A 15400-nucleotide genomic window follows, 5' to 3' on the forward strand; every position below is an offset into this window, starting at 1 on the left:
GCCAACACAAGGCAATTAAAGTTACAGGAAGTCATTTTGCATGTGTGTGTATCTACGGCTGAAATATCCAATCAGGAGCGGTGAGGTTCACTTATTTCCTACAGCTTTTATGTGCTGTTGGTTGGGCCTCCAGCTTCCAGCTCCCCTCCACCCTCTGCTTTCTCTAAAAAAATGAAAAACAGTCTGACTGTTATGAAAATCCAACTACAAAAACAAATATGTATATTTTCAATTTATCTCACCTCCCATACCTGCCTGCTCCCCACAAGCCTTGGCATCTCTCCTAGCTGCCACCGCAAGTCACTATTTAAATTCAGAATTCCTAAGCGGATTTTCTCAATTTAGCCATACTTTTAATCTTTGGCAAAATGAGTGATGACTTCTTTCAATAAAAAAAAAACAACCTCTGACAGGCTTACAGCGCACACCGGTGGATTAGTTTCCCGTGGAGATGAGGTTTTCCTTTGTGCCACAGTGTGACTGTTTGATGGGGTTTAACAGGAAGCGTCGGTGCTGAAATTGGATGCAGCAGGGATCGTGGGTAGATGGCCCCGGTTCGATATAGACCCCCACACTGCAACTTTGCCCTGTGCCTTTCCATTCACTTCCTTTCCCTTTGGGTCCAGTGACCGAGTCTTTAAATGGTTGTACGTGGCACACATATACATCTCCAAAAATACAGCCTCTAAACACACACACACACACACACACAGCTAGGAATATAGGCGTCGTTCCAGATCAGCAGCTTTGAACAGTCCTGCTGAGCATTAAATCGCACTCGCTTCATAATCTAAAGCAAATGTGGACTCTCTCTACAAACATCTTTTCAATACCCTTCCATGTATGTAAAGATTGTTGTTTTGTTATTTGTTACTTCTGAACTTTATTTTTTACGTTCGGTAAAGCTGAGAACATATTTGGTTCAAACAACAAACTGAAGCCGTTCTTTTATTTTAGCCTTTCTGTTCGGCCAATAAACCGGTGGGCCAGGAGTCAGCTGTTGTGTTGGGAATTCTTTCTCCGACTGTCGAGTTACAGTAAAACTGCATGTTTCCGAGACGAAAGATAACGTACTGCAAGCTGGCAAAACACAGGAACAACAGTCACATGCGGCTGTTTTCATTAAAGGCTCCTGTGTGTCCTGCTCCTCGGGAAGTTCAAGCATCTCATCAACTGTTGGCAAGAAGAGTGAACGCTGAAGCAACAGGAGCACACCTGCCCTGTGCTGAGGAGGAACTATCGCTCTGACATTACACAGTGCTAACTGAAAGAAGCAGCTGAAGAAAATAGTGACAGTCCAGGGTGGGCCATTTATATGGATACAGCGTAACAACATGGGAATGGTTGGTGATATTAAAGTCCTGTTTGTGGCACATTAGTATATGTTTTCTTGCGTCCACATTTTGGCAAATCCAACACTGAACCAGTTTCACAGAAGTTTGCTGACTGTAGCATGGGAGATGGGTGGTCTCGTAGGGTGTCTTGCATTGAAATCTGCTGCAATGACCCGGTTACTGCGTTCACCAGATATCAACACGATTTCGATCCTCACGTGTTAACCTCTTCGACATGTCAATGGCTGTGAACAAAGATAAACTTGTAAATAACTCATGAAAGGATAAAGTTACGTTGAAACCAAGGACACCATTGTTTTTCTTGTGACATTACCAATAAGTCTGATGTGTCACATGACCCTCTTCCTATTGAAAAAACAAAAGTTGTATCCAAGATGGCCGACTTCTAAATGGCCACCATGGTCACCACCCATCTTGAGGAGTTTGCCCCCTCACATATACTAATGTGCCACAAACAGGACTTTAATGTCACCATCCATTCCCATGTTATTACGGTGTATCCATATAAATGGCCCACCCTGTAGATTTTGACTCTCCTCCCATGGAAACCATCACACAGCACATATTATTATTGTTACTGATTATTCCAAAATCCCAGAGTCACAGCTTTAGCAAGGCAAAGGCAATGTCACAGCCAAAGCAGGTAATCTGAATACATTTACAGGGTTAACACACAAGGGCGCGCTACAGGAACACAGGCTTTAAACAGACACATGACATAATAATGGAAACACCAGGGTACAAGACACAGCTGCAACAACGCGGCCAGCAGCCAGCTGTTGGGTCTATTTTTGAGACAATAATATTCTAAATAAATGATAACATTATAAAATATTATTGCAGATTTGATCAGAATGTGTGAATTAGTTTTTATTAAAGCTTCCATGTTTGTCCAGGAGCACATCGCTGACAGTCATTTAACAGCTATGGTAACGGTGCTTGAAAAGACGACGAACACGGCCGAGGTTGATGACGATCACAACATGACCGAGACTTGACAGATGGACACAGCCAGACCAGGCTCAGACAGTCTGAGACACTTGGCTGTTTGTAACAGGGGGCTGGGGTTACTCTCGTGCTCACTGACTGGGTGTCTGCGGCCCACCATTACTCCTACACCTTCTTAATCCATCATGGACGACTTCTAAGCTTCTTTGTTTGCTCATTTGACTGTGTGGGTTCCATATCCCAAAGCTGGGTACAGGCTTAGTTAGGCACTGTGTCAGAAGCTGGTGATGATGTTGGGGAGGGGGGCTGCTCGATCACAGCAGCAGACACAGCAACATGCGCTTTCATTTGAGGAGCGCATACAATGAGATGGGAGGAATCCAACAACGCGCTGAGGCCGATGCTATAAAATCCATTTCTATGAGATCTGTTGACTCGCTTCACTTTGACACAGCCTTGCTCGCAGCACAACAGGCATTTAGGTAGAGTAACAATGCAAAGAGTGGTGGTGAAATAGCCATTCTCACTCCTTTGATGTGTACGGACATTTATGTGAGCCAAAGCAGGCTGAGAAGCATGACAAATCGCTGGGGAGTTGCTTCTGTGTACGTTTTTTCCATGGGGTCTGGTGAGGAGAAGGAGTAGTGCAGGGGTGGGAGATTTTGGCATTTCTTTTGGAGTGCTGCTCTTGACCTACTTTTCATTAATGGGGATTCAGAGTGGAAAAGAGAGCTGGTTAGCCTGTGATGAAAAGCATAATGACATTTGGTTAAAGGCGATGGCCAGACAGTTGCCGCTGCCCTTTGGTGTCTTTTCTATCGTGTTTGAGCGATGCCGCAGGTTTGAACGGGCGGCTCACTAAAAAGCAAGATGAATTTTCTTTGGTGAAAACATTGCTGGGAGAGTTGCTCTGCAAATTCAGCTCAGCTGTATTTATGTAGCACCAAATGACAGCATCAGTCCCATTAAGGTGCTTTTCTGAGACCCTTATTACTTAGTGTCTGAAAGGGAGATAAGTGCTCATCGTTCATACTCAGTAGAAATGTGCAAGATTCAAGTGTCATTCAAACAATGTGACAGCAGAGGGAAGACAGACGTGTTCAACATCGTCCACAACGTGTGAAAAAGACCGATCCATGGAAACTGGAGAGCATCTCACATCAGAGGGAGCAGTTCAGGTCGCATCCTTATTTACCCGTCATGTTTTTATTCTGACCACCTGTATATGCATACATATATGTATAACCAGCAGAGAGAGAGAGAGTATTTGTGCAGTTATTTTTTTATTTCATGATTTATTTTTGGATCTGTTTTTTTTTTTTTTTTTGCAGTTTGAACCATTTCGTCTTTGCCTCCTCTTTTATTCACTCTTAGACTCACATCCTCTCTCTCTCCTTTATTTGAAGCAACTATTAGTGTTTTAACACCACAGGAAAGCGGATTCATTGAAATGCAATGAAAACTGCACAGAGAAGGCAAAGTTAACTAATGGGCTCAAATTTTCAAACGAATGCAAGATTAAAGTCAATTGAATCTCCCATTGGGTTTTGACTGAACCCTTTGAAAAGAGGCCCCACAGTGGGTTTCAGAAATGAAAAATAGGGCTTGTTCTAAAATATTAATAACATTTTATACCCTCATTACAGCAAGCAATAACATTTGTTCAGAAACTTCTATCTTTTACCTTTAGGTGGTTCGTGTGCTGCAGATACAATAGAAAGGTGGTGTGGGCGCTAACGCTAACATGAGTCTGCAGATGTTACACGCTGCCACGCCTCATCACAGGACACCACCGCAAATAGGTTACATTCATATTTCATCTCCTGCATCTTCAGATGGTTTTCATCATGAGCAATCCAGACAAAATTAATCAGAGGAAAGACTTTTACTGTCAATATTTTGGTGCCAAAAAAGCAAAGAAAGCAACAAAACTAGAAAAACATCAGGAAGAGGAACAACAGAATAACCAAACAAAAGAAAGCGAAGCAAAGGGGGAGGGAAGAAAGGGAAAGAAGGTGCTGTCTGACTCAAAACCTTAGAGAGAGCACCGCACGGATTCCTAAGAGGTTGCTTTTTCTTCTTCTTTTTTAACTTCTGTTCCACTATTTCAGGAGCGCACAGCAAATCCTCCATCAACTATGATGACCTAGTTTTTCTACTTTATAGAATAGGAACTCAACATATTTTACAATGCGTGCTCAAATTCCCATAATGAAGTATACATGATAAATGAACAGTGGACACATTAGTTGTTCTTCAACAAAGCTTTGTTTTCTGCTGTCATTCATGTGTCTGTGTGCTCGTACACACATGCTCTCTCTCTCTATGAATGTCTTAGGAGGATTTAAATGTGTCAAAACTCACATTTGAGTCTGAGACAAAGAGCAGCAGGCCCACAGGAGTGACAGGAGGAAGATCTGAAAACTCTTCTGTTGTCTGTAATGGGCTAGATGTCATTAAAAACATCACTGCCGGCCTAATTAAGACGAGACATCTGGTCTTTCCGCACAGAATGGATTGCAGCAGAGTACAAATAACTCCTCTATGACAAGTTGAGAGGTGTCATACATCTCAGTGATCGTCAATCAACATGGGACTTATGGAGCTCTTTTATCATTAATGAGCAAAGAAAACAGACACATTTAAAAACAAATAAACAAAAAAGGAGCAAGAAAAATATTCGGCTTTTTATTCTTCCAGTGTTCAGTCTTGTTTTTGTTGTTCCCAAATAACTGGAATAAACTGTGTGTAACAGGTAATTATAGATATCATTTTATATCTGATCCATTAGACATTAATGTTCACGGGTCAGCTGATTTGTTTAAATGACCTCTTAAACTCTGCTGCTTGTTCTGTTCTGTTTAAGTCATACACGAAACAAAGTGGACACAACATGGTAAAGAATAGCTTTGTGCATATCTAATTGTTTGTCATCCTTTAATATTTCAGTATAAAACAATAAACAACAGCTTTGTGAGTAATGGTGATAACATAACACATAAAAGATTATTGTGTAACCTTTTCTATGTTATATATTAATACATTTCATTTGATACATAACAGATTACACATAATATTGTTTTTTAAGTGGTTCTACTCTATTTTCTGTGATAGTTTACAGTGATTGTGATGAACTCAAAGATGATTATAATCTTTTATTGTTCTTTATATTTATTTCTTTGTCTGTTTACTGTATGGTTTTTAACTAATCTCTGTTTTTTTACTGGAAAGCACTTTGGTCAGCCGTGTTGTTTTTAAAGTGCTCTATAAATACAGTTGGATTGGATAATCTGATGGCTGGTTCACACCAACAATCAGCTCTAGGCAGAACTGTAGAGACAACTGTACGCTCAACTCCGGAGTTTACTGGACCTTGGTGATGATCGAAGTAGCCCACTTCTCGTCAGGGTGCCCTGGTTCCTCAACACCTGACGCGGACCTTGTTGATCCGGGCGACGTCCGAGCCGGCACGCCTTCATATTTATCTGTCTCGCTCATGTCTGTGGTAGGCTCGCTTAGCACAGGGGTGTCAAACTCAAATACACAGTGGGCCAAAATTCTAAACTGGAACAAGGTCGCGGGCTAACGTTAATATTTATTGAAAAATATCTTCCTCCAGATTTAAGAATGAATCTCTTCTTATGGACTCAAACAAGTTTTGCTGAAAAACTGAATGTGGAACAAGCAAAGCTTAATACTAAACAATAGATATATTAGCTGTATAATACCAGCAGGCCAGCTCTAATAATAATTTGGTGTGGCTTCGCGGGCCAAATGTAATTAGGCTGCGGGCCAAATTTGGCCCGCGGGCCAGAGTTTGACACCTATGGCATAGGGGGTCTAGCCTTAGGACCCTTACTGGATACAGATCTATCTATCGATCTATCTATCGATCGATCGATCGATAGATAGATGCCCAACTGCTCAAGTAAGGGATGGTTACTTGAGCTGCATCAGGGTCCCCTGATGCAGCATTTATTAAAAGCTTTATTAAATAGGAAAATGTTAAACCACATCTTAAAAGTAGAGATTGTACAGAAGAAGCAGCTGAAGGCTTTAAGGCCTTGTACTCTTCGATTGCATTTCTCATTGGTGGTGTTAAACAAATCGTTTTCCATAGCTAACACCTACTCGTACGCGCACCGTACTAATAACAGAGTGACGTCCCAAAGCATGTTTTAATCACTAATAGCTCTGCATCTGCGTTAGCATCAGGGAACAGTTTGATGTGTGTCATTTACGAATTATATCTATTACATAAACGAATCTTGATCACACTACGAGGTACTACATCTACACTATTACCACAGACGGGGAGGCTCCACAACGCTGAGAACTACGTAGATGTACAGATTACCTTAGACATGTCCAACATAAAGTTTTAGAAAATACTGAAAGATAAACTGACACTGCATGGTGGTATTAGCTGTGCAGAGGTCAGATACAGTGAGAATATCAAGTCAATATCATATGCATCAGTAGTAGCTCAATGTTCACACACGGGGTGGATTCAAAAGTATTTTTTTACCATTAAAAAAGAACCTAGTCAGACACCAAACAAGCCAATGCATGAAAATAATTGGAGCCCAAGGGGTAATATTTGTTCTCCTGAAATAATAATTATTCCTCTGGTCTTCATGTGCCAACGCTGCACCACAGAGGGAGAGCGCAGTCCACCATTATATTTTCATCAGTAACCATTTGTAGGGTCTATGGAGGCAGCTGTAATTCATGCATGTCAGCAGCCGTGCCGTGGATAACATATTTCCTCTACACAGTTTTATCAGGATGTGATACAATACAGATTCTTTAATTGCAATATCTATACCTAAATATATCTGAGGGGCTTTTAGAGCATTAAGTGAACTGTCCCTGTTCAGTACTGCAGCAAGGACTAGTTGTACCCTTCATTTTATATTTGGTCAAAAACATTTAAAATATTATTTTTGTTTGAATCAACATTACACCAGTTAAAGCTTATACTGAATAAATATTTGAATACATTATTTTAGTATATTCAGGTTCCAGTAGTGTACAGTGAATGGAAAGGCATGAAAAAAGTCACAATGAGCATAAAGTATAACTGTATTGAGTAAGCAACAACTGAACGAATAGGTGATTCCTAAGTGTTGTGTATCGGTCAGTGGGCTCCACACTAGCACAGACACACAAACCATACCATATCTTATAATAGACCTTGGATAAAGAACCATATTAAGTGAATGAAAAGTCCTTATTTAGTCTAAAATAAGGCAATTTCTATGCAAATCGGCAATAAAGCAGAACTTCTACAAATGCATAAGCTTTCCTATTATTGACATGTGGTAGTTGAAAATCATTAGGCTGCTTGATAGCAGTCATCTTATCTTCACACGTAGTTGCTTATCTTCCTCTCATATGAATGTTTCCGGCAATATTAAGCTGTCCTCCCTGGAGATAAATATCTGCTGTGCAGCAGCCAGTGACACCATAGCAGCTGATTATTTAGCCAGGTAATTCATTTAGAGACAGAGGGCTGGAGCTGAGCAGCCACATGATATTAGCTGCAAGCAGAAGATCACTTTCAAAGTGAACCTTGAATGCATTATTGATTGACTGCTGATATTTTTCTTGGAAAATGAGTGCCATTTGGCTATTATCTAACATGAGCCATTATAGCAAGCCTCTGTGTCTTATCCCTACCAATGGAATAAACTCTGATTGACTCAGCTGACATTGTGGAGGTTCCTTCAATAATGATCCATGTAGACAGCACAGAGGCACACAGGCTTTTTAAAACGTCTCTTTTATATTATTTGATTGTTAGTGTGCTTTGCTTATGTGGCTGTGATTTGTCTGCAAATTTGCATTTGTTCCATTAGAAGACGACATGCTCTCCAAATACCTTTACATCCAAGAAGAGGTAACTTTATTAATCACCTTTATGTGGGTGAATGGTGTCTGTAATGACTGAAAAACTAATCATCCTCACACACTCGCACAATACAAAGATAAATCAACTGTAATTAGTTAACTGCTGGTGCTTTCTAAAATGTCAGATCTTTCATTTCTGAAATGCAGTTATTTGTTGGTGTCTAACACCAAAGCCTGAGACATGTTAGCCACTGTTGCTCCCATCATATTACTTGGATATTAAGTAGTTATCAGTTTGGTAACTGAGTGGTAATAATTTAGAAATGACCCCCATTATTATGCTCTTGTTTCTGCCTTGTTACCCTGCTATTACCACTTCAGCTTTAATAGAAAGCTGCCCTACTTTCTTGATAATTTCTTGTTTATTTTCATCTATTTCTCCTATAATAAGTAAGATCTCACATATTCTGAGATTCTTATTACAGACAGCACAATACTCAGCACATTTAAGTTATTAAATTATTGTAGAATAAGAAGAGTCTGAAAATGTTAATAATGCATTGTATTAGTAATACTAAAGCAGGGGAATAGATGCGACTAAAGAAGCGATAAAAATCAGTACTGATTGTGTAACACACTGAATCAATCATTGGCTTTTCAAATTCCTCACACAGCTGCCCACTAATAAAGTGTTTACTGTAAAGGTAGAGCGGTGAAGGCTTATCACACCGTCTACCTTCGTCTCCTCTTCACCGGGCCCAGTCTGCATGCATTCACCTACAGCCTGAAGCCTCCACACTCTGGACTATTCTCATTTCAGTGAAGGTTCTCCTAAGCTTAATGCAGAGGCTGCTTTTGCTTCCTGCTGTCACCAAGTGCTCATAGAAGGTCATCAGATTGTTTTCACTGTATTATTTTATGGTCTTTACCTTAAAAACAAAGCACCTTGCGCTGAGGGTTCTTGTGATAAATAGATAAAATTAAATTGACTTCATCTTTTTATCTAACTACACTGCTCTAAATATTCATCACATCACAGAGTAGCTGAGGCTTTCTACGACGTTCGGCAGCTTTAAGCCTGAGCCTCCTGGGGTATCCTGTCCCCTCCACCTACACTGGCCTCTGGCCGCTCCTCTGTTTTGCCTCCTGGCTGCCGTCACTGTTCTTTCGACTTTCTCGCTCCTTTGTTTTGGTTCCCGTCCTGATTTCATTATCCTGCCTCCCCCGTGTTCTCTGTGTCTGTTTCTGTGTTAAATGTGCTCTTATTTTGTTATATCCTGTTTTATTTTGGTAGCATGAACTCATTTGCCTTGTTTCCAGTTTTGCTTTCGCTGTCTTGTCTTCTTGGATTTGATTGGAGCTGTGTCTCATTAACCTGGTGTTCCTGTATTTCTGTTTAAAGCCTGTTTTGTTGTTTTTAGAATTTTTAAATCCCAATAAAGTTCTATTTATCATCCACTTTAAGATCATCATCAAATTCATTTTCAACTCTGTATTTTACATCCAGAATTTCACACAATACTAAACATGACAGTTTATTTAATATTTTACTCCTGAAACGTGACAATAAGTTCTTCTGCCACTGTTGTGCAGGACATTAGTTGTGTTTTCATTGCTAACAGTCCCAAGCTCAGGATAATGTTAAATTAATATCAGCATCATCAAAGACTTTAAATCATTTCTCTGCAGAAACTAGAGAATCTGAATCTGATTTCAGCGATATATCTTATATCAGCAAATACAACTTTTGAACTTTCCAGGTTTATAGAATCTGTTTTCAGAATATTACATAAAAAAACTTGCAGTTTAAAACTTCAGTGAAGGTTCTACCAACTGTCCTTTCGCTGCTACCTGAAGTCAGACAAACTCAGGACTGCTTCACCAAACCATGATAGAGGACGATAAATCTAACCTTAAACACAAGCTATGTAAAAATATATGCTGCTTTTTCTGATGCACCGGGCTGCATGGTGGCACGGTGGTTAGCACTGTTACCGCACAGCAAGAAGGTCCTGAGTTCAATTCCACCATCAGGCTGGGGTCTTTCTGTGTGGAGTTTGCATGTTCTCCCCGTGTCTGCGTGGGTTCCCTCTGGGTACTCCGGCTTCCTCCCACCGTCCAAAGACATGCAGCTTGTGGGGATAGGTTAATTGTTTAATTCAAATTGCCCATAGGTGTGAATGCGGGAGTGAATGGTTGTCTGTCACTGTGACAGACTGGCGACCGGTCCAGGGTGTACCCCGCCTCTCGCCCTATGACAGCTGGGATAGGCTCCAGGATAAGCGGAAGCGAATGGACATATTAGTCATCGTCTATTCCTGTTTTTATGACACGTTGGCAACAGATTGTTTTAGTCTTGGTGTCAGAAAGGATTTTAACGGTGAGCTGTATCAGGGCTTCACCCATAAATATAGGAACAAATTTGATTGATATTCTATTTAAAACAGTCTGTTTGTCAGAATTCTAACACTTTTTGCTCTTTTGTGCCTTTGCAATGTGAGCTGGATGTTGTCCACCAAAGCTCAGGTCATTCCCTCTGAGCGTGCTTCCTCAGACACCTCAGGACTGTGAAGTAGAGCTCTTCATTACCAGTCTGACTCTGGGGATGAATTCACAACCTTGTGAAAGTCTTAAAGGACACTGCTTTGAGGCTTGGAAAATGTGGACTTTGAAACTGAAAAATGTTGATTGGTCTCCTGATTATAGTTGGAGTCCTAGCGCTCAAGCCCAGTGATGAAGCTCAGCATTAATGTTGGTGAGATGCATGAGAAGATGACATTGAGGGATGTCACATAATTTAAATAAAACATGCTTATGTATTTATATTCATTTTAAACCTGTCTGGCAGCTTTTGCAATCAGAATTTTGATCTAAATGCACTGTTGTATGAAACACATTGTTTCCAAGCACACATGGATATTGCTCTGTATAGTTTCTGGTAGATTATGCAACGCGGTATCCCGAAACAGTGCTGCTGTGCACCATTTCTGCAAAGAGTGCGACACAGACGTTGTTTGTCTCAAAGCTTGTCTTTGCAGAGCTGATCAGCCCCTTGGCTAATCTTAGCCAAAAGGGTACCGATACAGACAGTATCCCACTTCACAAGAAAGACAACACCTGCAAGTGCAAGGACTATCGTGGAATTTCCTTTCCATCACTGGTAAGGTCTTCATGAAAATCATTCAGTCAAGCCTACAAAAGCATTGCGAGCAGTCTCGCAGCATGTGCGATCAGGTCTTTGTTCTTCACCACCTGATCGAGCGAAGGGTTCGATGTGGACAGCGGACAGTGATTGCCTTCGACTTCAAGTCCTGGCGTCAGGCACGTTGACGTGGTATCCCCCCGGCTCTTCAACTTTGCAGTTATGCGCAGGACCTTCAACGGCTGCCACGGAGTCCAGTTCGCTGATGACCAATCTGCAACCGACTTGATGTTCACAGATGACAGTGCCATCGTTGCCGAAGATGACGCCGAGGCTACAGACATCCTATACGACGTCGCCCAGTTTACTCAACCATATGGCTTCAAGATCAGTGCTCAGAAGCCCAAAGTCCTTACTACTGATGGGTCGGCAGCCTCCGTGCATCTCGAAGGCGTGCAAATCGAACAAGTGCGGGAACTCAAGGAAAGTGGCATCAACGGCGGAAATACACTCAAGAATCAGTCAAGCGTCAGCGGCTTTCGCCTCCCTCTGATGGTGCGTCTGGAAGACGACAAACGTCACCCTCATCACCAAAATCCACCTGTACTGCACACTGGTATTGCCCATTCTTTGCTATGGATCCGACACCTGGGTCATCCTCAAGCACAACCTCAATGAGCTCGAGGTCTTCCCCTGCTTGTGAAGCTCTTCCAAGCTACTCATTGAGCTTTTATTGATAATCTATAGGGTTTAATACGATGCTAGCCGATAATTTTTGACTACTCCTCTAGAACCAGATTTGTGAGGTTACATACTGATGTTGGACGAGAAGGCCTGGCAGGCCATCTCCACTCTAATAAACCCTAAAAGTGTTGTGTGGAGCTGCAGTCAGGGGTCTGTGCACATCAGTTAAGTTCTTCCACTCCAAACTCGCTCATCCATGTCTCTATGGACTTTGCTTTGTGCACTTATACACTGATGCACACATTGTGGAAGGCACCTCCTGTTCCAAACTGCTCCCACAATGTTAGGAGCATGAAAGTGTCCAAAATGTGTCGGTAAGCTGAAATATTAAGAGTTCCTTTCACTGGAACTAAGAGTCTGAAAAACAACTGCACACCATAATCCTCCCTCCACCAAACTTTACACTTGGCACAATGCAGTCCGACAAGTACTATTGTCCTGGAAATCTCCAGACCCAGATGCATCCATCAGATTGCCAAATGGAGAATTGTGAATCATTCCTGCTGGAAACAATGGGTGTGTGTGGGTGAATTAACCACACGCTTTTAGAGGCAGCTCTTTCACCTGCTCCTGCCTGTCAGTTTATGCACCTGATATGATTAACCCACCTATGAATAATTATAACTGCTTCCTAGTTAAGCTGGACGAAGACATCCATTCAATGCCTAATCATGAAACTGGAAAAAGTTAGTGGAATTGGCTCTAGTTTATCCGCTTTTTTATCTGCTTTGGCAAATAAATTACCTGACTCACTAGACTTGTCGGTAGCCATGTGTCTCTGGATGGACAATAACATTTGGGAACACGGATAACCTCGAGACTCGAGTTCATTTGATTCTGCTGGAAGTGGCTGGAGAAAGTTCCTGAAACGTTACGGTTTAGGCACTGGGTGGAACGTGACACCAGAAAATCACTCACTGCACCAAACCAGTATCTCTCTCTCAGGTAATCACTCAGATCAAACAGTGCTATACCTTTTTAAAACTCCAAACACACTCTCGGTCACCCCTGGTTAAGCAACATAATCCCCAGATTGACTGACTGAAGTATGACTACCTGATCCTCAACAGGTAACGAGCTGATGAGCATTCAAACTAGCAGACTCCGTTCTAAAGTCCAATCACTGCGCAGCTGATTTTTAACTTTTGCTTTGTGTTCATATGTAAACACTAAAGAAAGATTGTTTGTGTGTCTTTGATAGCGTGCAGATTTGTGTTGGTGTGTGAGACTGTAGCCTAAAGTTTTATTGTTAACTGGTATTTACCAAACATACTCCTTTACTTTTAAGAAAAATAATAAATAATGTGTAATACATGATGTTTTTGAGTAATGTCTCGAAGACTGCTTTAAAAAATGAATTCGAGTCTTATAACCTTTAGCAACAATTAGCCTTTGAAGTAAAGATGAAAAAATGAAAGAAGAGTTTCCAGTTTACAGGACGCGTGTCTCTGTTGGCTTGTAACAGCTCATCTTGCACTGTGATAAACACATTTTTAGTTCCTGTTTGAGTTTTCTAACTAGTAATGCTAAAAGTTTCATTTTCAAGGGCAACAAGGGTACATACTGAAAATTAAAGAGTACATAGTATTTATATAAAATACTAAAAATTATGACTACAACAAACAAAACTAGCCAGTCCTGTTTGTTGTAGCCAGTTAAACGTCTCTAGTGCTCTATGTGCTGCTGATGTGCGCGTAGTTAGAGCAGGATTTGGGTTTTGCTCATAATAACAACACAACAAAACAAAGATTACAACACGGGACAGTCACACCATGTCATCATTTATGCAATGCAAAAGCAATGTGTGAAAAACTGAAACTTTCCAACATTGCTTCAGATCACTGACGTTTGCAGGCTTGTGTTTGTGCAGAGCTCTTTTAAAGTCCCATCACAGCGTCAGTCAGGCCGAGGTCCGGACTTTTACTGGGCTGCTGCAACCTTGATCATTCATTCTGTTGTCTGCTGGTGTGCTTGGGATCGAACAGAACAATAGAAATTGGGAAAAGAAGAAAAACACTATTCACCTGACCAATAATGACACCACCCCCGTCTGAAACAACACAGTACGACCAACGAGGGTTACCCTGTGTCATCTCCAGCATAGGGTGATTATTCTTCCCAGTTCCCACACAGACCCTCTGTTTCTTCATCATTTCTATTCATATTTTCAGTAATATTGTTAAGAATAATACTAATTATTATTGCTATTATTATTCCCATAGTGAAATAATGCACATTGACATGACCAGGCAGTTTGTTCATACACAAGCTTTACACACAAACGTCGAGCTACATGTTCCACAATAAATAACTGATCGGTGTAGTTTTTTAGTCTTTTATTAGCATGTTTTTCTAATAACTTGGTTGAAAAAGAACAAACAAATTATTTCTGGTGTAATATTTGAGATACAAGACACGGGCTACTGGAAACATATCTGTAATAATTAAACATCAGAATCTTAAATAAATAAATAAATGAGCACAGATTACTGAAATATTGTCAGGCATGCTTGTTTTTCTCTCTTCTGCTGCAGGTGAAGCAGGTAACCACGCCCTGGGTGGAGCCAGACCTCCAGCTGGCTCTTTGCATACATTGTGATCATCAGCTGTGTATTTACCTCCAGCTATGCCTGAGAATCTCTGCCAGTTTTGCCCAGCGACTCAGTGTTTGTTGTTCTGGTTTCCAGTGAACTGACCCCCTCTACTCACCACCTGATTCAGTCCCACTTTGGATGCCAGCCTCTGGGAGTGTTGGGTTTTTGGACGGTTATGCACAATTGCATTACCATAGCATCCACATTTCTATAATTCACATAATCTTTATTTTTGCATAAGAAAAAAACATTCAAACATAAAAAGAATTATAAATCGTCCTTCAGTCTCATAATAAGATCAAAAATAAATCAGTCAGCTGATTCTGGGTCTGAATAATCAGCTGGTCTGAATCTACTTTACATGGTCCTTTGGACAAATGACTCCAACACAACTCAGTGTTTTTAAGTGTATTAACTTTGGCTTTTGCCTGATTTTAACCGCTGCCTCCTTTAGTGTTTAGTCTTAATTTATATCAGCAAGCAAAATTTCTTATATTAATGTTTTTTAACGACTTGCTTAAACAGGTTTACACAACAATAAACAAATATTTTTGGTTTAATATTTGAATATCAGAAGAAAAATTAATGTACAAAAATATTGGGATGAGAAGTTTTTTTAACCTGATGTTTGTTTTTATTGTAAAATTTAAATTTTTTATTTGCAAATCCGTCCATATGCAGCGTGTTCAGAGTATTTCTACTTACAGGACAGTTAGAAACAAACGCCTACAGTGTGTGTGTGTGTGCGTGTGTGTGTGTGTGCG

The sequence above is a fragment of the Astatotilapia calliptera genome, chromosome 17 (genome assembly GCF_964374335.1).
Source record: "Astatotilapia calliptera chromosome 17, fAstCal68.1, whole genome shotgun sequence".
NCBI classification, from domain to species: Eukaryota; Metazoa; Chordata; class Actinopteri; order Cichliformes; family Cichlidae; genus Astatotilapia; species Astatotilapia calliptera.